This window comes from Pelophylax lessonae (genome assembly GCF_965119305.1).
Source record: "Pelophylax lessonae genome assembly, chromosome: 2".
Lineage (NCBI taxonomy): Eukaryota > Metazoa > Chordata > Amphibia > Anura > Ranidae > Pelophylax > Pelophylax lessonae.
The window spans coordinates 517,663,256-517,688,161 of record NC_138769.1 but is presented as its reverse complement, the minus strand read 5'-3'; positions in this window follow the sequence as shown (position 1 = coordinate 517,688,161).

The window sequence follows — 24,906 nt, the reverse complement described above, 5'->3', positions numbered from 1 at the left end:
CTGCAATCCCTTTTTATTAGGTGGATCAAACCTTAAGGACTCTTCCTCTTCACTTTAAATAAGATGTAGCTTTAAACAGAATGTAATGCTCCTTTCTCTCACTCCTCCATTATTTGTACTCATGCAGATGAAAATAGAGCCCATATGTAGGAAGACACATAAAGAGCCAACATAGTGTAATATTGTTGATTTATTGAAACTATATGCTAGTTACAACAATTGGCTGCTTACTTTTAGTTGTGCCCTCCTGGCACTGGGCAATGCACATTGGTTGTTGCGGGTAACTGGAGAATGGGTAAGGATCTGCAGTATCCTGTATGTAGTCTTTCCTAATCCCCTTGTAACATGCGGCGGTCGGCGTGCGTCCCAGCCTGCGCTCCAATGCTTTCACTCACTACTTCCGGGTTTTGCAGAGACTACTTGTTATTTGTTAGAAAAATAATATAGCATATACAAATATGACTCAAGTTGTTACCCGAAAGATATGAGAGTTAATTTATCTCAGACAATATTTGGGTTAAAAATGAGAGTTCTTTGACTTTGAATGAAAGCTTTAACAGCAATTATTTATTGGTATATAGTTTGAAAAGCCTAAATTAATTTACAACAATCTAACTATTGTACATACTACAAAATGTAAAATATTCCTAGTTTAACTGAACAAATACAGTGTATTTGAGATATATACTCATATACAAACACACTACGACCGACACAAAGAGAACAAACAATGTAAACCTTACTCCTTCATAGTTACCCTTTAGTGTTTCCTCCTGCTCTCCCATGCCAAACAGGAAGTCCCTCTATTTCCACCTGTGCTAATATAGACTCATAAGGCAACAAAGTCATGTAAAAAAGATGAAGGGCAGGTCATAAAAATGTACCTGTCATTCATTTATGGGGACGTGGCATGACAGTTAATTAAAAAAAAAAAAAAAAAAGGTATTATTAAAGACATTTTTTATTGGTTATTAAAATACTCTATATGATTGGCCATTATAACTCCAATATTGATTGGGCAATGGTATTTTAATTTTACTGGTTAATATTTTTACCTTTTTGTTGATTGGTCCAAATTACACAGAAAATTCACCTTGAGCCGTTTGGACTCCCCTATATAAAGAAGAAATTTAAAGGTTAAATTCAGTCAGCGGGAGCAACAGATAAGAGGTTCAGGAGTTTTGACCATCCTTGGTCTGTGTTACCTGCTATGGAATCTCTTCTGCAGAAGATATTGGACCGGGCCAGTGAAGCCGACGGTGTTGAATGGATGCGACGTTGCCTGTCCGATGTTACGGTCCCGGAGCCGGTGGAGCCTTGCTGGCCATCTTCGGCTGCTTCTGATGACGCTGTCCCGGTGTCTGTGGCGCTCCCTGCTGATTCTGGTCGCGTTGGCCGAGGTCGTCCAATGAGAATGGCTTTCCGTGCCCCTGGTGACGCAATTCCGGACCGTCATGTCCGTGACCCCAGTGACGCATTTCCGGATCGTCATTTCCGTGACCCCGATGACGCAGTTCCGGATCGTCATTTCCGTGCGACGGTTTCCAAGAGGCAAGGTGGACACTCGCTCCGCTCGGTGAAACGACCGGGTCGTTTTGAAGAAGGTGTCGCCTCGTCAATCAAGAGATCCGGAAAAAAGGGAAGGCCCGTTAAAGGTACATGTGGTACCGATTTTCAGTCGGCCCCTTCGGCTAATCTTCCTCCTTCTTTTCAGGTCATCGGTGAGGATGTGTTTGCGGCTCGGCCTAGCGTCCCGATTCCGGTTTCCACGGTTACCCGATCTTCTTCTGGAATCCTGCCTGAGAGTTCTGCTGGTGCTGCGGTCGTTAATGACGCAGTGTCTGGAGGTCAGTCTCCTGTGATCCGGGATTTCTTTAATATGTTGACTGCCTTTTGTTCACAGGTGTCTTCTAATGTTAATATGTGTAATTCTAGCTCAATTAGTGATGTAGTTAATTCTGCTGTGCCAGTTCCTGGGCCATCTCTTGCTGAACCTCTGTCTGAAGTTTGGTCTGAGGCCTTGCTTCCTGCAGATCGCCCTGTTTTACATAATGTTATGGGGTCTGCCCCTTCTGTCCCTGTTTCTTCGCCTTTGGTTCCTGATATTTGTTTGAAGGAAAGTATACCTTGTGAAATTTCACCTTTGGGATTTCATTTAACTAGTTCTATTAAGGAAAAGATATGGAGGGGAGATTTTGTTGATCTTTTAACTTTATTGCCTCATAACAGAGCTGCAGGTAGGGATGGTGAAAAACCTACTAAAGATAAACTTAGGAATATTCCCAAGTCTTTTAATAATTGGCTGCAAGGATATTGTATTTTTGCAAGTGTTTTGGGTGAGAGGCGTCCTGAATTATGCTCAGGACTCTTTCAACATCTCGACATTGTCCTAGAGGCATATAAACATTTTCAAGGATTTGGTTGGTACAATTATGATGAATCCTTTAGACAAAAACTTTCTATTCATCATTCTTTAAAGTGGGGAGTAAAGGATGTGGGCTTGTGGATTAATTTATTGTTGCCACAAAGGTCATCTGCCCCTTCTAAATCTTCCACCTTTGGGCAACTGAGAAAAGGGGTGTGCTTTGCTTTCAATGAAGGCCAGTGTACTCGTTCTAATTGCAAATTTAGACACAAGTGTTCCCATTGTGCAAATAATCACCCTATTTCCTGTTGCTTTAGGAAGAATAATCTGCCTTCTGTCCCTTCAGCAAATGATCAGCTCTTTCAAAAGAGCGGCAACTCCGGTGAGCTGGGAAAAAATGCTTCCCTGGCTCATGGAGTACCCAGACAGTAGCAGAGCTGTGATTTTATATGAAGGTTTTAAATTTGGTTTTTATTTGCCCCCATATTCTGGTTCAGGATGTTTTGTTGTTGAAAATTTGCCTTCTGTGAATGAATTCCCTGAGTTAGTTCAAGAAAAACTTTTTAAAGAAATTGCTGCTGACAGGATGGCTGGCCCTTTTTCTTCTCCCCCTTTTCCAGATTTCCGCATTTCACCATTGGGGCTTATCCCTAAAAAAGAAGCTGGCGAGTTTCGCCTTATCCATCACTTGTCTTACCCTGACGGGCTGTCTCTTAATGATGACATTGACCCTTCTCTTTGTTCGGTCTCCTATTCCACATTTGAGGATGCATTAACAAAGATTAGGGGTGTAGGGGTCTCTGCTTTGTTGGCAAAATCTGATGTGAAGTCTGCGTTCCGACTCTTACCTATACACCCTTCTGCGTTCAACTCCTTAGGAATTTTTTTTCGTGATCAGTTTTTCTACGACAAATGTTTACCTATGGGGTGTTCGCTGTCCTGCTCTTATTTTGAGCTTTTTTCTTGTTTTATTGAATGGGTAGTCTCCTGTAGGGCATCTTCAGGTAATCTTTTACATTACCTTGATGATTTCTTGTTAATCGGAAGTGCTGATTCTCTAGATTGTTTGAGAATCTTTACTGAATTCAAAATTGTGTGTCATGAGTTTGGGATCCCCTTGGCTGTTGAGAAAACAGTATACCCTACCACTAACCTTGAATTTTTGGGTATTGAAATAGACACTTTATTGATGGAATTTCTTCTCCCAGCTGCCAAGATCTCCAAAATCAAATTTTTGTTGCAATTCATTTTGTTTAGGAAAAAAGTCCAGTTGAGAACTATTCAGTCTCTTCTGGGGCTTTTAAACTTTGCTTCTCGAGTGCTGCCTATGGGCAGGGTTTTCTGCAAACGTTTGTATAGAGCAATTTCTGGTTTTTCTTCCCCTTTTCATTTTGTCAGAATTTCTTCTGAAATAAAAGAAGATTTGCTGATGTGGTTAAAGTTTTTAGATGACTTTAACGGATCTTCTGTTTGGCAAGATGAATTTTGTTCTGCTTCTGCACTTAGTTTATTCACAGATGCATCTGTCGCCCAAGGTTTTGGGGCTTACTGGGATGGCAATTGGTCTGCTGCTTCCTGGCATCCTGATTGGATTAGTAGAGGTTTGACTTCTAGTATAGTGCTTTTGGAGTTGTTTCCTGTGCTTGTTGCATTGGAATTGTGGGGACAACAATTTAAAAATAAGAGGATTATTTTGCATTCTGACAACCAAGGCGTTGTCTTTGCTGTCAACTGTTTGTCCTCTCGTTCCTTACCTGTCATGTCTCTGTTACGTTTCTTAGTTTTGCAGTGTCTTCGCTTAAATATTTGGTTAAAGGCGAAGTATATTCCAGGTTTTTCAAATGATATTGCTGACTCTTTATCCCGCCTACAGTTCGACAGATTTCGGATGTTGGCGCCCCATGCTGCTCCCATTGGCCTGTCCTGCCCAAGCCACTTATGGACCCTTGTTTGACTAGCGTTGCTTCGGCTATTCGGAATTCGTTGGCTCCTTCTACTTGGTCATCTTATCTGTCCTCGTGGGGGTTATGGTCCACCTTCTGGTTATCCAGAGGGAGGGCTGTTCTTCCTGTGGATGAAGGGTCTGTCATGTTATTTTTGAATGACTTGTGTGGTAAAAAATTTTCTTTTGCGTATGTGAATAAAACTTTGGCTGGTATCTCCTTTTTTGCGCAGTTGAGTGGTTATCCATCCTGTGCTAGTCATTTTTCTGTGAAAGTTATTTTGCGTGGTTATCGTAAGGCTCATGTTGTTTCTGATAAGAGGTTTGCCATATCGTTGTCCATTTTAAGAGGTCTTTGTAGTGCTACCTCTTCAGTTTGTTTTTCAAGTTTTGAATCTTTATTATTTCAGACTGCTTTTTGTATCTGTTATTTTGGAGCCTTTAGAGTCTCTGAGTTATTTGCTTTTTCTTCTAAGGCAAATAATGGTTTGCTATTTCAGGATGTATCTTTGGTTGATGGGTCTTTGAGGATTTGCTTAAAATATAGTAAAACTGACCAAACAGGTCAAGGTTTTTTGATTTCCTTGAATAAACAGGTTGATTCTACCATTTGTGTTGTGTTGCTGGTAGAACGCTATTTAAAAGTTAGGCCTCTGTTTTTTAACCAATTTTTTATTCACCAAAATGGACTTCCTATTACCAATTTTCAATTAAGTGCTATTTTAAAAAAATGTTTGCCCCTTTTGCATTTGGACCATTTGCCAATCACGTCTCATTAGTTTAGAATTGGGGCTGCCACTTCTGCTTCTGTTGCAGGTTTTTCAAGCGGCACTATTCAGAACATTGGCAGGTGGAGATCAAATGCTTTCAAAACGTACGTTAGACCTAACCTTTCTTTTTAGAATTTTCAGGTAATGCTAAAATTATATGGATTTTCGGGCATTCCTATATTTTTTGGGCCCACAGAAGAGCTATTTTAAGAACTTATGGCAGTGATCTGGGATTTTCATCTGCTTCTGTGAAAATATTTTGGTGTGGTGTTCGTGGTCTTCTATGGACTAACATACGTTCTATGTTTTCTGATCTTTGCAAGAAATGGCCCATTCCTGATGTTATTATTATACATGCGGGTGGTAATGATTTAGGGTTTCGTAAAAATATTGATATTATTTTACAAATCAGAGCTGATTTCTTGTATTTTAATTCTATTTTTCCTTTCTGTAAATTGGTATGTTCAGAAATGGTTTCGCGTTTGCTGTGGTTCTCTGAAGGTCAAGTATTTTTGGAGAAAAATCGCAAACATATAAATCGATCCATGGCTAAATTTATGCCTTCTATTGGCGGACTGTCTTATAGACACTCTGACCTGGAGGGTGTATTAGGCGGTTTTTATAGAAATGATTTGGTTTATTTCACTGATGTAGCTAATGATATTTTTAATATTGGCCTTCAGACTTGCATTGAATTGGCCTTAGGCCTTGTGGTGGTGCCATCCCTTTAATGGGCTTGGCGTGTGGGATGTTTAATATTATTTGGTGGTATAGGCTGAGCTTTTTGGCTAGCCAACAGTATATATATGTATATGTTTAATATTTCAGTTGTGGTTAGTTTGGGCTTTAGGGCCAAGCTATACCATTGTTTTAAATCCCACATGGTATTTTATAATATTTAATAAAGGCCGTGGCCGTTTTTACCAATGCAAGTTGTAGTGTCAATTTTTTGTAAAATTAATCTAATATATATGGGATATTTAATTATTTCTCTTTTATTTGGAGTTCTGCCTACGGCACCAAAAAGATGAAGGGCAGGTCATAAAAATGTACCTGTCATTCATTTATGGGGACGTGGCATGACAGTTAATTTATAAAAAAAAAAAAAAAAGGTATTATTAAAGACATTTTTTATTGGTTATTAAAATACTCTATATGATTGGCCATTATAACTCCAATATTGATTGGGCAATGGTATTTTAATTTTACTGGTTAATATTTTTACCTTTTTGTTGATTGGTCCAAATTACACAGAAAATTCACCTTGAGCCGTTTTGGACTCCCCTATATAAAGAAGAAATTTAACGGTTAAATTCAGTCAGCGGGAGCAACAGATAAGAGGTTCAGGAATTTTGACCCTCCCGCCCGCCCTGTATTCTGTTTTGTCACGGTCTTAGTGGTTGTGGGATGTTTAATATTATTTGGTGGCATAGGCTGAGCTTTTTGGCTAGCCTACAGTATATATATGTATATGTTTAATATTTCAGTTGTGGTTAGTTTGGGCTTTAGGGCCAAGCTATACCATTGTTTTAAATCCCACATGGTATTTTATAATATTTAATAAAGGCCGTGGCCGTTTTTACCAATGCAAGTTGTAGTGTAAATTTTTTGTAAAATTAATCTAATATATATGGGATATTTAATTATTTCTCTTTTATTTGGAGTTCTGCCTACGTCACCATTGAATGTTATTAAAAATTACCTTTCATTTTCAATCTGCAGCTCTGTCATTTTCTGTAAAATTAAATGCAATATGGCTACCTGGGGGTTTTCTCTGCACAGAATGTTTACAGAAAACCCCCACAAACAGCATTTCCTGCTTGTGTGATTGGTTCACTGATTTTCCCAAAAGTCTGCACTAGGATACAAATCAGATATCAGGCATCAGCTGCAAAAAAACATTTTTGGTGGGATACTCCCAATCAGAAATCACATCTAAAGGGATGCAGACCCTGCAATTTTCAAGTCATTAGAGCCCTGCAGGTGCACCAGCTGATTGATCATTATGAAACAACTCCCATTAGATTTACTTACCACATGGACACAGAAAAACAAACAGAGATTTCTTCAGAATAACAAAAGGTAGGAATCTGCAACAAAGTTTGTTAAAATCCTTGTAATGTACATAGATCACCCAGAGGGGAATGTTTTTTTCTCAACAAAAGTTGAGTTATTCTTTAAATATGACATCAATCATAGTTAAAGCGGAGTTCCACCTAAAACCAAAAAAAAAATACTTAAAAATACCCCCGGGACAGTCAGGGCTAGTGCATTCCACAATGGATAGCCTCTGAACTGTCCCAGGTTGCAGTTACCTGCAAGAAGAAATACTTACCTTGAAAATGTCTTCTCCAGCGCTGCCATCTCAGGTGTGGGCAGCTTGAAGCCAGCGTGATCTTCTTCTGCGTCCTCTTCGGGCCCCACCGTCACTTCTGGGGCTGCAGCGTCATCCCTGCACAGCTTCTGGGCATTCCCAGAAGCTGTTTAGCAAGGTATGACGGCGCCTGCACCGGAACTGACGTCGGGGCTGGTGCAGGCGCATTGATTCCTGGGAGCAATGACGTTCAGCTCCCAGGAATCATTGCAAGCCAGGAAGTGACGACTCGCCGTGGCCGCCGAGGGAGGAAGAGGAAGTAAGGTAAGTATATTATCTTCTAAACAAGGTAAGTATAAAAAAAAAATTGCTATTATCCATTTGTTTTTCAGGTGACCCGGAGCAAGAAGATGGACGGAACTTTCATTTTAGGGTGGAACTCCGCTTTAAATAGTTAGTCAGGGTGAAAATGACATTTTGTAATTCAACCAACAGACAAAAAATGAATAACTAAACACATTTAAAACCCCCATATATAGATTTCAATGCCCACGGTTGATTCAGAGAAAGGCAAAACAAATCTTGAAGTGTGGTCCAATTTGTTTCACTTGGGGGGAAAAAATCCTCTCTGGGCCATTACGGCAACCCACTGTTCCCTGAAATAACAGTCTCTGGTGTTCTTACTTATAAATGTTAATGGCCATATTAAGTGCATTTATGAATGCATCCGACATTTTTAACAATTGAGCTGGCAAGGACTAATTTCTGAAGGAGTCTTTTTCCAGAAGCCTTTTCATGTGCAGAGGTTAAACTTCTTTTCCTCCAGCCACAAAGAGTGTCCCCTTGTCATTTGTATTGACCATAACTATTTAAGTAGCAGCTTGTAATACCCTTTCATTAACAGGCAATTGCAGCACTGTTCCCAAATGAGTTTTATATAATTTTCTTGGGATAAATACATTGTAGCTTTTTGTGGTTTTTGACTACCACTTTTTCATTATTAGTTTTACTGTAAAAATAGGGAAAGACCAAATCTGGGGGATAAAAAAAAAAAAAAAAATGTTCTCCTATTTTCTATTGAAATAACAATTCCAGAATAGTATGAAAACCCCTGAAAAGACGTTTTTTTGGAAAGTAAACCCCACAAAGGGGATATATTTTTAGCCACAAATTAAGAAACTTGCAAGTATTGAGGGGAATTAAACAAAGAACTTGAGAATGATGCAGTACACAGCAATTAACAGGAAGATTAGCCACCTGACAGTTAGTTATTCAGTAGAAATGGGAGGATGAGTAGGACCTTTGAGGTAGCCACTAATAATCCCATAAGGAAACAACATGTGCTCAACAGGTAAAAATAAGAAATGTATTTATAACAACATAGTAAAAAATATTAAAACCATATCATATGGAAAAATTGTGTGGTGAAAACAGTACAGTATCTGAGGCAGGTATATTAGTGCAAAATAACCTGTTACATGCCCAAATCAAGCTAAGATCTGCTATAAGGAAACACAGAATCTGCGATGATCTTTGGATATCTGGGCCGAATAGGGTTCTCAAACATCATATGCCAATGGATCACTACGCGTTTCTCTTACAGCTTCCTCGGGAGATCCTATTGGTGCTGGGAGATACAGTGTAATTACTATATGATATAAAGTGCATGCATCTGTTCCCACATCATTAGTATTACATATAATTTTTTTTCAATTCTCAATAAACATATAATGAATTCCAACTCTGCAACATCATGTACACATATAAATATACATTAGAGTACTCATAGGCACCCACCCAAACCCCAAGGAGGGAGAAAAACTCATAGAGCACCCGGGCCGGAACAGTGACATTTGGAAAGGTCAGAAGCACATCAGTTCCAAAGGGGGATGTATACAACAAACACTCTATAGTCCTGTCCTAGGGCCATACAGACCTAACAAAAAATGTATAGTATAGGTACGGATCAATATATATATATTCATATTATTTTCTAGATGGAGGCATTCCCCCATGTATCCAGTGTCGTTTATAAATTTGCCTTTTTGGCAAATGAGAGAGTTTGTGCTGTGAAAAAAAACAACACATTTTTCTAGCTGCATCATCAGATGAAAATAGGAAAATAAAAACATAAAAAAGTAAACCAACAGAGCCATCGCATCTAAGAGATGATAATTGCAATATAATAAATGTTTGCATTTGGGTTTATTACTGCTTTAATTCTCATGGGCAACCCAAACGCAGCCAGCAGTTGCGCATTTTGGGCACTATAAAATTAGTAACAAATGCACCAAAGGGCAAAGCAAAAAACATGCCTCAAGCTCAATGCCTGAAAATGTTCTGGAGCTTCTTTGGTGCATTTGGTGCACATACAGCAGCCCAAATGGACTTCCCTATGTGAGACACACGGAAATGCATGAAAAGTGTGCAATAAAATGCATGTAAAAAAGAGTGTTCGGCACACATTAGGGGGGAATGGGGTCTTACTTTTCCAGCAGTACCATTATTCCAGTCAATTTCAGGGTAGTTAAAATCTTCCATTATCACAATTACCCCATCCCTTTCATCCCTTTCTATTTGTGTAAGGAGCTGAGTCTCTGCCTCCTCACTGAGGGACTGTAACAAACTTCACAAAACCAATATGAACAACCACATGTACCTCCTCTCTTATGCATAATTCCTCAGCATCAACAAATTCTCCATCCACAAAGTCTTCTTTCACACTCACTTTTAAATTGCTTTTTAGCAGATACCTTATAGAATAAAATGGTGGGTGTTGCAATTTTTTTATGTCACATGGTATTTGCGCAGCGGTTTTTCAAACGCAAATTTTTTGGGAAAAAATACACCTCAATGAATAAGAAAAAAAAAATAAGACAAGATATTAACCCCAATTTTTTTTAAATAATGTGAAAGATGATGTTATGCCGAGTAACTAGATACCTAACATGTCATGCTTTAAAATTGCCTCTGCCCAAAGAATTGCGGCAAACTATGGTGCCTAAAATTCTCAATAGGCGATGCTTTAAACCCCTTTACAGGTTACCACTTCAGAGTTAAACAGGAAGTCTGGTGCTAGAACTGTTGCTTGTGCTCTGACATTCTTGACAATACCTCACGTGTGGTGCGATCATCATTTGTGTGATGGAGAAATGTATCATTCGCATTTGCATGTAAGCATGGTGGGACGGGGCACTTTACATTTTTACAAAAATTGTATTATTTATTTTATACAAATTTTTTTTCCCATGTTTTTCTTGGTTAACTTGTGACAGCATTGGCCGTGACAGGCCCTTCTTATGGAAAGATCTGGGGTCTATTAGACCCCAAATCTCCCTTCTAGCCTCCCATTCAGCCGATCAGACACAGATCATTCTAATAAGCTGCTTTTCTGGCCGCCAGCGCCTAGTTAAATAAAGAGGCAGAACCGGCAGTGACTAAATACTTGTCGTTCCCGGGGTTACAGAGAGGGAGGAATGATGTCAGTTCCTCTTTCTTTGTTTAGTACAGCAATCACCAGTGGCCGCATTGCTCCCAGGCTCCGCAATGGAATGGTAGGGCCCGGGAAAGGAGGCCACGGGAGGGGGGTGGGACCCACTTTTGCCACCCACAGGAGTAATTAGGTGAGTAATTAGCTTCTGGAATCACCTCTGATAGAAAGGGAATCACCGGCTGAAAAGATCCATGCCAGGATGATTCCTGTAGATGCAGGCATAATCCCGGTATAACTACTGAAGCCCAAAGATGTCCATGGACATCCTAGGGACAGCAAGTAGTTAATAGGCTAATCATTTAAATAATGAAGCCAAGACTCAGCAATAAAAATGAAAGCGTAACTCAACTTTTGTTGAGAAAAAAACATTCCCCTCTGGGTGATCCATGTACATTGTAAGGATTATAACAACCTTTGTTGCAGATTCCTACCTTTTGTTATTCCAAATAAATCACTGTCTGTGCCTCTGTGCTGAGTGGATCTAATGGGAGTGGTTTCAAGAATATCTATAAGCTGTGCAGCTGCAGAGCACTAATGAGGAAAGCTGCTGGGCCTGCATCCCTTTAGACGTGTTCCTATTGGGAGTATCTCAGCGGAAATTACATTTTTGTTGCAGGGAATGCCTGAAATCGGACTTGCATCTTAGGCAGACATCTGGGAAAATCAGTAAGCCAATCATACAAGCAGGAAATTATGTTTCTGGGGTGTGGTCAGTACACATTCTGTGTACAGAACAACTCCAGGTAGCCCTATTGCATTGCATTTTCTGCAAATTACAGTGGCTGCAGATTGAAAAGGAATTTTTTTGTCATTTTTATTAACATTCAATTACAATATGGCTTGTGTCACAATTGTATACTCTATATTTTTTTTCTTTATTTGCTATGTTTCCCCCCCAAAAGTGGAGTTACCCTTTAAATAATAGTACTTTTCATGCATCAAAGCTATCATTGTTGCATTTTTCACTTGTATTTACTACTAAGGATGGGTGAACGGTTCGGCCAGAGCATGAGTTCGGGCCGAACATTTACCCTCGAAACGCGTCAGCCGTCATCTCATCGGATTATGGACTAACTTATGGACTACTCCTGACACTGGAGCAACTGAGCTTGATATGATCTTTTTTTACTTGTGTTTTTGAGTAGCCATTTTTATATGTTGCATGAATAAAGCCTATTATTGAGGATAATGCGCTAGGTTGGTGCACCCTTTCTTTGTTTCTCTTTGCCTCTAGTACCGTTGGACTACCCCAGTCTGTTTTGGGCAGCAAGACCTTAGCCATCTGAGACGCCAGTTGTGAATCCTGTGGGGAGTGTGGTCGGGGAGCTTGGATTCTAAGCGCAGGAGAAGGGTGGTATCACCTTATTGTTTTGGAGCAGTACCCATACCCCCATACCCGTTTTATATCCAATTACTTGCATATAAGCCTTCAAAATGGGCACTTTTGATTTTTCCTTTTCGGCTCCCAAAGACTTTGATGGGGTTCGCTGTTCGGGTTAGAACATTTCACCTGTTCAGGAGTTCTGCTGTGAACTGAACCGTTCAGCCCATCCATTTTTACTACCTTTTTGTGTAGTACAAACAGTACAGTAAAATAATATGTTTGTTTGATACAGGGGAATCTCCTTATCACCTGCAAAAGCCCTTCCCCTATTGTCCCCCTTTCTACCCTCCCCTAATGTCTGACTTATGTGCCCCAATTAAACTATAGAAAAAACAAAGATAAACCATAGAAAACAAAAAAGATAATACATTTGTGACAAAATGGAAGTTTTGCCTGTAAGGGAGAGGGATAGTTGTCAACAATGTCTCTCCAGAGGTGTGAAGATTTTGTCCCAAGTTGCCATGCTTAGATGTGTACTTCTTGTGACAGATGCTAATGTCGTCAGCTCAACTCTCTGTCTTCCAGACATCATTGAATATGCTGATTTACCCCTCTGTTTGATAATGTGTATTGTATTTCTTTTTTTTTTTTCAATAAACTTTATTATAAACCAAACAACATTTTTCCAATTACAGTAGAATAGGCATAGGTAGTGCGAAAGGCTCCAGTCAGAAATGCATAAAGACAATACAAGAGCACCATTGCATATATACTGGAATCCTAGTTGGATGTATTTCATGAGCTCGAGGACGGCCGTCTTCCAGGTAATTGGCTCAGGCTGATTGAGTCATTGTCATCTGTTAAGAATACTGTTTGTGGTTGTTATTCCTTAGAAATATTTATGAACTCACATTGCTTCTGTTCAGAGCGCTAGATAATTAGTTCAGTTCCTGTTTACAATTTCATCTACATGTGATAATGTAATCATTCAACCCCTGACCTGTGTGTAGTAATTTGATGAGGAGGGAGATGTGTCCATGTGTGTATAAATTGACTGTGTGTCAGTTTAATAAAGAGCTCGTTTTACCCCTTCATGAAGTCTGGACTCATGTTTGGGGGATTGGGGAGCTATTTTCACTTCTTGACGGTATTTTCACTGGGATTTCAGGAGAAGCTGCACGGATCTCTCTCATAGAGACTATAGGATCCGTTACACTGGTGGCAAGCGGTGGGATTTTTCACCCGAATGGATATACTGAACTAAAAGAGGTGGTAATTGGCGCATATATACGAACGGCTGAAACGAACAATGCTTAAGGAACTGCTGGAAGCTCGAGGCTTAGGGGCGAGCAACAAGCCAAAAGCCACGATAATAGCCAAACTACTGGAGAGCGACCGAACCAGCAACCTGAAAATGGCAAACACAGAGGAAACAGAGTTCCAAAAGTATGTAAGATGGAGTCTAAGTATGTTGGGACCTAACCCCTCCCAAGAAATTGTGGTGCAAATTATGGCACAAGTTACGAAAGCACAGAGTATCCGAGAAGCTCGGGAGGCCAGAGCCAGATCACCACAAGGGGATATGTTGTCGCTACCTGGATCTATAATAGGACGGCCACGTAAGATCAACTATGCTGCATTTAAAAGCTTCTCAGAGGGTGAGATGAATATTGATAATTATTTGCAAGACTTTGAGAGACAGTGTGTATTAGAGCAGTGGTCCTCAACCCTGGCCTACAGGGCCCACTAACAGGCCAGATTTTAGGTATTACCTTGGGGAGATGCAGACTAGAGTATTGCAATCACTGAGCAGCAAATTATATCACCTGGGATGTATTTCAGTTATCTTGGAAATCTGGCCTGTTAGTGGGCTCTGTAGGCCAGGGTTAAGGACCACTGTATTAGAGGACCTGGAAAAAGCTAACTGGGCTGCGATATTGAGCAGCAAGTTATCAGGCAGAGCAGCAGAAGCCTTTAGAGCAGTGCCTGACGAGGACATTCACAATTATGACAAAGTAAAATACATTTTGTTGGCTCGTTATGCTGTTACACCTGAGGCACACAGAAGAAAATTCCTGGCCCTCAGGAGACAGGGCAAAGAGTCATATACAGAGTGGGCATTCTGCATGCACCGCGCCCCCAGCAATTGGATGCAGGGATGCCAGGCGACTACATTAGCAGATGCCCTACAGTTGCTACTGCAGGAGCAATTCTTCGATTACACTCCAGCAGATGTCAGAAACTGGGTCAAAGACAGGAAACCTCAGACAGTGGAAGAGGCAGCCAGGCTGGCGGACGAATTCTATGAGAGCAGGCGGGTCGACCTTCACAGAGGATCATCAGGATTATGTCCCCAGTATTATTCTCAAGCACCAGAACCACAACAATCAGGACTAATCCTTAACCCCCCCGTCAAATCAATACCATAGGCACAATGGAGTGTAGTGCCATTTGTGCAAGAAATATGGGTACTATCAGAGAGACTGCACTCAGAAATGGAACCACGCTTCATGGATTTGAACAGGGCCACCTTCCCCAGTGCAAGCAGCAGTTTGCTACTACCACACCCACAGGCAGACACCCAGTTACCTGTTCCACAGTGGGGTACAGTGCCACAGGTGCAAGCAGTTTGGGCACTATCAATGAGACTGTACCCAGAGCAGGAACCAAGCTGCATGGATCCGACCAGGGTCACCCCCTTCAGCACAGATAATGGTCCCCTACTATCCCGCAGAGATTTCCCCAGTCGTACCCAGGTTTGAACCCACTAAGGAGCAATTGGGTACCCTTCACGAGGCTAACCCAGTGCAAGCAGCTGAGGACAACAGGGCTCACCACAGACAGACGGTGAGACTAAATGGACAAGAAGCCAGGGGACTGAGAGACACTGGAGCCACCATAACCCTGGTACAACCGCACAGGGTTAAACCCTCACAGCACTCTGGGCATGCTGTGGCTGTAAGGGTGGCAGGGGGAGCCATCCACAAGTACCCACCGCCAGAGTGCATATTGATTGGGGCACCGGGGCTAAGTCAGTGGAAGTGGGCATCATGCCAGATTAACAGCTGAGGTCTTGTTGGAAAATTACTTGGGGTGTTTAACCTCACAATTTATAACCCCGACTTCGGAAGGAGCACTCCCGGTCACCACCAGACAGCAGGAATGAGCTATGAATGCCTCACCCTCTCCAGATACCCAGATGCCTCAATGTTTGGACTGGGAGCTGTTTAAGCCAGGTTGGGGAGGATGGCATTGAGCCTCTGGTGGCATATCTGAGCAGAAAACTTCTACCCAGGGAGGTCAGTTATGCCACCATTGAAAAAGAGTGTTTGGCCCTAGCGTTGGTCACTCAAGAAACTGCAGCCGTATTTGTATGGAAGTTCCTTTACAGTAATGACTGACCATAACCCACTTATTTGGCTCAACCGCGTAGCCAATGATAACCCCAGACAGTTGAGATGGAGCTTGGCAATGCAGCCCTACAAACTTCACTATACAATACCGGCAAGGGAAGCAGAACACCAATGCTGATGGGTTATGCTGGCAGACAGAACTGGAGAAATAGACTCTACTACCCGGACATCCCCAAGCCGACCCGTTAGGGTCTAGGCAGGTATGCCGTCCCATGGAACTAAGGGGGAGCTATATGACAAAATGGAAGTTTTGCCTGTAAGGGAGAGGGATAGTTGTCAACAATGTCTCTCCAGAGGTGTGAAGATTTTATCCCAAGTTGCCATGCTTAGATGTGTACTTCTTGTGACAGATGCTAATGTCGTCAGCTCAACTCTCTGTCTTTCAGACATCATTGAATATGCTGATTTACCCCTCTGTTTGATAATGTGTATTGTATTTCATGAGCTTGAGGACGGCCGTCTTCCAGGTAATTGGCTCAGGCTGACTGAGTCATTGTCATCTGTTAAGAATACTGTTTGTGGTCGTTATTCCTTAGAAATATTTATGAACTCACATTGCTTCTGTTCAGAGGGCTAGATATTTAGTTCAGTTCCTGTTTACAATTGCATCTACATGTGATAATGTAATCATTCAACCCCTGACCTGTGTGTAGTAATTTGATGAGGAGGGAGATGTGTCCATGTGTGTATAAATTGACTGTGTGTTAGTTTAATAAAGAGCTTGTTTTACCCCTTCATGAAGTGTGGCCTCATGTTTGGGGGATTGGGGAGCTATTTTCACTTCCTGACGGTATTTTCACTGGGATTTCGGGAGAAGCTGCACGGATCTCTCTCATAGAGAATATAGGATCCATTACAATATTAATAGCAAAATGGTATACAGTTTATAGACAGTTTTTATGTCACAATGTATTGTTTCTAAATCATTGTTAATTAAATTAAATTAGAATATTATGAGGCATTGCACTGCTTTCTTTTTTTATAACATGGTAATACACATGCTGTTGCAAATATTTGGTTTGCAACACTTTTGATAGTAAAGCAGCCATCAAAACTACTAAGATATTCTTCTCTTTTAGCCATTTACCTTCTCTTTAAAAATAAACGGTTTGGTTTTTAATTGGAAGCTACTGGTTGAAACATTTATTCAGTTTTTTCTTTATGTCAGCTCCCTGTGTTGCCTTTGAGAGCATTTTACATTTGCTTCTCAATGATGTTTCACATTTCTCGTTGATGCTGGCAACAGATGGATGCACAAGATTAATTTTATCTTCCTATCTTGGACTACATGTTTAAAACAAGGAAGGCATGTCCAATCTAGGCCCCATTTTTGGTTCTCTGATTTGATTCACAACCACTAGGGACTACTTGGAAATATCTTCTTTCATTACATATAGTAGTAAATTGTTTCATGCTGTCAGAGTTAGAGCTAAAATGTCTACTTAATAGGAAGTTTATGATTGCATATTCTAGGAGGCTTCTAAATGTTTAATAATTTAACAAAATACAGTGGAATCTGCAGTGTTCTGGTCAATGCTTCCTGGCTAGCGAGATGAGGTCAAGGTCACTTATCTCATGAATATTATACGTTTATTTAAAGAATTGATGCAAGCAGAAAATATACAGTATATATGTTTTCAAACATATTTAAACACAAATCTTTTTAGAGTTCATAAATATATATATATATATATATATATATATATATATATATATATACAAGTTAGAAAGTGACACAGGAAAAACTTCAATCATTTAAAATATGTTTGGGGGATTCATTTAAGCTGTACATTTTGTTACAGAACATTATAATTTTAGCGAAAAAAGCATCAGCAATTCTCATGAATATTATTCTTTTTTTTTAAAGATTTGATGCAGGCAGACAATATATATATATATTTATATTCTCTAATACGATTTGTATTTAATTATGTTTGATAATTATAAAAAATATTAAAATGTTAACATATGCAGTGTCCAAATCACAACAAATAAATCAGGAGCCAAAACATTTTTGATAGTGTATGCATATTACTGTAGGGCAATTTGCACGTAAGTGTGTTACTGTAGTACTTCAGACCACTGGTTATCGCTTATCTAGCCTTTACAATGGCTATTCCCACCAGAGTAAAGCTCTCCTGGATAGAGTCAACAAGTCTTCTTTGTGGGTGCTCTCTGTTGCAAACCTACCGATCATGCATAACTTTGACCGTGTCCTAGCCCTGCCTACCCTAAACTCTGTATTATTCTTGAACCGGGCATCTTTCTGGTTCTTTGCGTTGGTTGTTTGACCTTGGACCTGATTTTTTGTTATGATCCGACCTAATACGTGTGTGTTCTGCCAGCTGCCACTAGCAAGGTCATCTTGGAAATCACACTTTATAGGTTCTCATTGACAAATTTCCAACCAAATCATTGGTGACTCTAATGAAGATCAAGTATCCCTACAGCATATGCTTGTGGTAAGATCATTGTATGATCCAGCTGGTGGTCAGTAGGGATGATCGAATTTTTGAAAAGTTCGGTTCGGCCAGAACATCCGAACTTCCCGAAAGTTCGGCCCGGATTTCAGAACCCCATTGAAATCAATGGGACCCGAACTTCGGTAATCAAAAAACACCATTTTGAAGCCCTAAAACCCAATAAATGCCCCTAAAAAGTGCCTAGGGTTCTGGGTCATGCCCCATTAACTATTAATCACACAAAAAAAGTTCTTAAAAATTGTGATTTTTGATAAAAAAGCCAATTATTGAAAAAAAAAAAAGAGAGATTTTTTGGATTTAGTATCTGGGGGGTCTAAAAAGTGTACATGTGAAGTTTCAGCTCTGTAGCATGTCCAGAACCATGAAAAAAAAAGATAATTTTTCAGTAGAACAGGGATATGGGACCCTCCTTTTACACCTATATGATCTTTTTTTCTGGTTTTGGACATGCTACAGAGCTCAAATTTCACAGGTACACCTTTTAGACCCCCCAGACACAAAATCACACAAAAAAAGTTCTTAAAAATTGTCATTTTTGATAAAAAAGCCAATTATTTAGAAATTAAAAAAAAAAGAGAGAGATTTTTTTGATTTGTACTTTGGATTTCGTATCTGGGGGGTCTAAAAAGTGTACATGTGAAGTTTCAGCTCTGTAGCATGTCCAGAACCAGAAAAAAAAAGATTGTTTGTATTAGAAAACTTTCAGCACAGGAGGTTGGCTTCGCTGCTGTAACACCTTGCCGGTTTAATAGCAAGCATTTTTTTGGGTTCTTTGCAGTCAGGAAAAACATCTGAACTTGTTTATAGTGGTACTGTGCACAAGTTCTGATGTTTTGCCTGCCTCCAAAACCCCCCAAAAAATGCCAGCAAAAACACACCTGGGCATTTTTTTTTGACGCTAGCGTTTTTTTGGCATTTTTTTGGGTTCTTTTGAGGCAGGCAAAACATCTGAACTTGTGTATAGTGGTATATATACACACATAATTATATGTATATAGACACCTAGCCATATATAGGTTTGATAGTAGCAGAAATATATTACTGTAAATGATTTCATTAGCACAAGCATATATTTATGCTACTATCACACCTATATATGTCTAGGGGTATATATACAGACATATATGTGTATATATACCCCCTATACACATGTTCAGATGTCATGTCTGACATCAAACATGTCCTCAAAAAAGCACTGGCAGTGGCAGCCCCTGCAGCATGAAAAATGCTTGGCTGGTGAGAAGCCATATGCCTGTCCCGAAGCAACTCAGAGAAATGATCATTTCTCTATAGCGGTCACCCTGCTATGGAAGGGTTTTGTCACCCTTCCATAGCAGTCACTGTCAGTTAATCCTACACTACACTACGGTCCCTTTACACTTAACACTTTCCCTACAGAAACTAAATTTTTGAAGCTAACTTAAGTGTAAAGGAGCACTCTAACTACACTAGATATCCCTTTCCTCACACTAAAAATAGCTAAATGACACTTTTAAAGTAAAATTAACAGAACTGCTTCCACTCTCTTCCATGTCCAGTATAACAATGCTAGGAATATGGCGGGGGCGATCTTATATACTGGGGGGCGTATTCACTAATGATTGGTCTAGGGACCCCCTAGTCACTCCAATCACATTCCTAGCATTCTCCTGCCCCCTCAATTGGCTTTTGCTAATGGTTCTGGTCAAATCACGGGTTTTTAAAGCCAATTTCCTGAAGCATTGCATTTTGGTCGGTTCTGGTTGCCGAATTCCAAACTTTTTGGGCAAAAAGTTCTAAATTCGGCCGAACCTCGAACACCCAATGTTCGGGCCGAACCGATGGTGGACCCGAACCGTTCGATCATCCCTAGTGGTCAGAAGTAACCTCTTGTATTCTCATTATCCCCACAGAGATCCTGTAAAAACCCAATATCCTATTTGTTATAACAGGCACTTGCATTATTGATGAGGTTTAGGTGCCATCCTTACGCAGATTACAGCTGTAAAATCCACTCTAATAATTACACCACAGTCTGTTTAGGTATCATTGCCTTAGCTGGTTAATCCAAATTTCATTCTGCCTAACCACTTCTGCTTGCAAACATATAGACAATTGAACCCCTTCTCGCCCAGCCCTGGTGTCCCTTTAAAATTGGTCTATATGCCTAGGAGAGCTGGGATGAACTTCCCTAATACAATACCACTGTGATTGGCTGTCACATTGGTCAAATGATTGTGAGCCCTTCAAGCTGGTTCCCAATTAATAAAGAGAGACCAAGAGCTGTCTATAATAGCTCGGTCCCCATGCTGGGAGGGTTCAGTGAATGCGCTTTTACACAGAAACCTCAGTTATCCATAGACACATATGTGCACCATGTGGGTATGAAAGCCCATCCTCTTTGCCACCATATATATGCTTCATGTAAGCAGCACAAATAAAAAAAATAAATAAATATATATATATATATATATATATATATATATATACTAGACATTAAGCCTGTTAAATTAACGGGCGCTAGAACATATGTGGTCAGAGTCCCCTTTAATAGTGTGTTCAGAGTCCCCTTTAATAATGTGGTCAGAATCCCCTTTAATAGTGTGGTCAGAGTCCCCTTTAATATTGTGGTCAGAGTCCCCTTTATTAATGTGGTCAGAGTCCCCTTTAATAGTGTGGTCAGAGTCCCCTTTAATAGTGTGGTCAGAGTCCCCTTTAATATTGTGGTCAGAGTCCCCTTTATTAATGTGGTCAGAGTCCCCTTTATTAGTGTGGTCAGAGTCCATTTTAATAATGTGGTCAGAGTCCCCTTTAATAATGTGGTCAGAGTTCCCTTTAATAGTGTGGTCAGAGTCCTCTTTAATAATGTGGTCAGAGTCCCCTTTTAAAAGTGTGGTCAGAGTCCCCTTTTAATAGTGTGGTCAGAGTCCCCTTTAATAGTGTGGTCAGAGTCCCCTTTAATAGTGTGGTCAGAGTCCCCTTTAATATTGTGGTCAGAGTCCCCTTTATTAATGTGGTCAGAATTCCCTTTAATAGTGTGGTCAGAGTCCCCTTTAATAGTGTGGTCAGAGTCCCCTTTAATATTGTGGTCAGAGTCCCCTTTATTATTGTGGTCAGAGTCCCCTTTAATAATGTGGTCAGAGTCCCCTTTAATAATGTGGTCAGAGTCCCCTTTAATACTGTGGTCAGAGTCCCCTTTATTAGTGTGGTCAGAGTCCCTTTTAATAATGTGGTCAGAGTCCCCTTTAATAATGTGGTCAGAGTTCCCTTTAATAGTGTGGTCAGAGTCCTCTTTAATAATGTGGTCAGAGTCCCCTTTTAATAGTGTGGTCAGAGTCCCCTTTTAATAGTGTGGTCAGAGTCCCCTTTAATAGTGTGGTCAGAGTCATCTTTAATAGTGTGGTCAGAGTCCCCTTTTAATAATGTGGTCAGAGTCCCCTTTAATAGTGTGGTCAGAGTCCCCTTTAATAGTGTGGTCAGAGTCCCCTTTTAATAGTGTGGTCAGAGTCCTCTTTAATAGTGTGGTCAGAGTCCCCTGTGTTGTTATGGGCTGGCAGCAGTGACTGCCGGAGACCCATTCAGATGCGGCTCGCGACCCGACCCACAGTTTGGGAAGTCCTGCCCTAACAGACTGAAGTAGGGCGGGGCAAAGTCTCTGTGCTCCAAGTCCCAACGGCTGTCCATGGGGCACATGCGCAGAAGCGCAATCCCACGGACACAGGGACTGGATGCAGAGACACTTGCATTTTATATATATATATATATATATATATATATATATATATATATACACACACACACACTATTACTGCATTTTGCTTTACTTTTTTCTTAGAGCATGCTGTAAAGGACAAACACCTGGGTATAAATTGCTTGAGGGAGAGGATACAATCCTACAAAAAGTCTAAAAAACCTGATTGAAATCTAAGTGTGGGGGTGTAGATATTTATAATCAGTTCTCCATTTTAGAAGACTAAGAGGCAGATTATTGTAAGAAAAAAGGGCATGGGGAGCTGGGACCTCCTTTAATGCAAGTTAGACACAGGAAAAACTCCAATCCTTTAAAATGTATGTTTGGGAGATCCATTTAAGCTGTACATTTTGTTAAAGAACATTATAATTTTAATGAACAACATCAGGAATTGTGTACTTTTGTACTTTGTAGCATCATATATTAAAGTGTCAGGAGTTTAGGTGCCATTGATTTTTTTTTTACTTTTACATTTTGCTTGGCCTAATGAGTGGAAGTAGGAGTTGCAACAGACCCAAAAGCTATAAGATTTTATACTCTTTGAGGCGCATGCATGGCATGGCATGGAGCAGCAGCCTGCTGGCTTAGCTCCGCTCTCTTGTCAGGATGTCAGCCTGTTTTGAGAAGCTAACAATCACTCCACTCATACCTCCACAGTACCCTTCCTTATTGGAATTCCTGTGCATACCTGCACCAAAGAAAAATAAAGGCACAAAAGCACCCCAACTATCTGCTGTGGCAAAGGGAGAAGAACAACATGGGTCAAGATGGCACTCTGGCCTTCTTTGCTTCCTTCACTCTATTGACACATGACATTTTCTTCGCTATATCTTCACAAGACTGTGAGTACTCTAACCAACTCAGCAAGGAGGATCTTGACAGCAGTTTGGAAGCAATTTATAACAAATTGGCTGCTAAATTACAATCAGAGCTCCATAAAACTACTAATACACTTTCTTAGGAATTAGCAGCCCTGGGGAGCTGCATAGACAGGTTATAGATGACGCACGATGACAACCGCATCTTTCAAGTACAATTCCAAGTAGAAGACTTAGACAAAAGAAATAGAAGAAAAAACCTGAGAATCAGGGGTATTTCTGATGCAGTTATTGATCTAATGCCTGCTGTGCTTAAAATGTTAAATCTCTGCTACCTGAACAGGAATCCTCTGTGTTCTTTTGTGACCAGATCCACATGGCTCTGTACCCTAAACCCCCGTCAGATATACCACCTAGAGACATTATCTTCAGTATGAGGGATTTCCTTAAAAAGAAGATATACTCAGTGCTGGAAATTCCTAAGCTATTTTTTGGGATGGCAACAAGCTTCAAATATTTAGAAACATAGAAACATAGAATGTGTCGGCAGATAAGAACCATTTGGCCCATCTAGTCTGCCCAATATATCTGAATCCTCTGAATAATCCCTGGCCCTATCTTATATGAAGGATAGCCTTATGCCTATCCCATGCATGCTTAAACTCCTTCACTGTATTTGCAGCTACCACTTCTGCAGGAAGGTTATTCCATGCATCCACTACTCTCTCAGTAAAGTAATACTTCCTCATATTACTTTTAAACCTTTGCCCCTCTAATTTAAAACTGTGTCCTCTTGTGGTAGTTTTTCTTCTTTTAAATATGCTCTCCTCCTTTACCGAGTTGATTCCCTTTATGTATTTAAAAGTTTCTATCATATCCCCTCTGTCTCTTCTTTCTTCCAAGCTATACATGTTAAGGTCCTTTAACCTTTCCTGGTAAGTTTTTTCCTGCAATCCATGTACTAGTTTAGTAGCTCTTCTCTGAACTCTCTCTAGAGTATCTATATCCTTCTGGAGATATGGCCTCCAGTACTGCGCACAATACTCCAAGTGAGGTCTCACCAGTGTTCTGTACAGCGGCATAAGCACTTCTCTCTTTCTACTGCTTATACCTCTCCCTATACATCCAAGCATTCTGCTGGCATTTCGTGCTGCTCTATTACATTGTCTTCCCACCTTTAAGTCTTCTGAAATAATTACTCCTAAATCCCTTTCCTCAGATACTGAGGTCAGGACTGTGTCAAATATTCTATATTCTGCCCTTGGGTTTTTACGTCCCAGGTGCATTATCTTGCACTTATCCACATTAAATTTCAGTTGCCAGAGTTCTGACCATTCTTCTAGTTTTCCTAAATCCTTTTCCATTTGGCGTTTCCCTCCAGGAACATCAACCCTGTTACATATCTTTGTGTCATCAGCAAAAAGACAAACCTTACCATCGAGGCCTTTTGCAATATCACTTATGAAGATATTAAACAAAATTGGTCCCAGTACAGATCCCTGAGGTACCCCACTGGTAACATGACCTTGTTCTGAATGTTCTCCATTGACTACAACCCTCTGTTGTCTGTCACTCAGCCACTGCCTAATCCACTCAACAATATGGGAGTCCATGCTCAATGACTGCAGTTTATTGATAAGTCTTCTATGTGGATATTTATTTGTGGATATTTCTCCTGCCACACTAGAAAGATGTTGTAAGATGAAGGAGGTTGCTACCATCTTGGCATTAGCTAAGGCCAGTTACTGACAGGTATTCCCCCCATAAATTGATTGTTCCTTACAACGATTCTACCTATACTGCTATCACACTTCAAGAAGGCCAAGAAATACTAGGTAAACTAGGCTTATTGGATGCTGATGCTAGGCTCAGACACTCCTCTACTCTACGTCCTACATCAATTTGGAACACTCCTTCTCCCAGACTTGAGAGAAGAAGAGTTTGACATGATATTGTCTTGACATCTATTGTCACCTTAACACAATGCACTATATACTTTGTTAACCCCTTGTTTTTATTACAGGAACCTGAACTTTTCACAACCATTGTCATCCTCCAACTCTCTGTCTACTGCTACCATCTTTTTGGCTTCAAATTAAACACTTGTAGTACTTCATTGTCTATTACGTTTACTGTATGTAAAACTTTGTCCACTTACACTCCATTAATCTGATCTCCTTCCTCTCAATGTTAAGACACTTGCATTTTCTTACATTCTGTTTACCTTCTATCTCCTTGTACGATTTCAAATTTG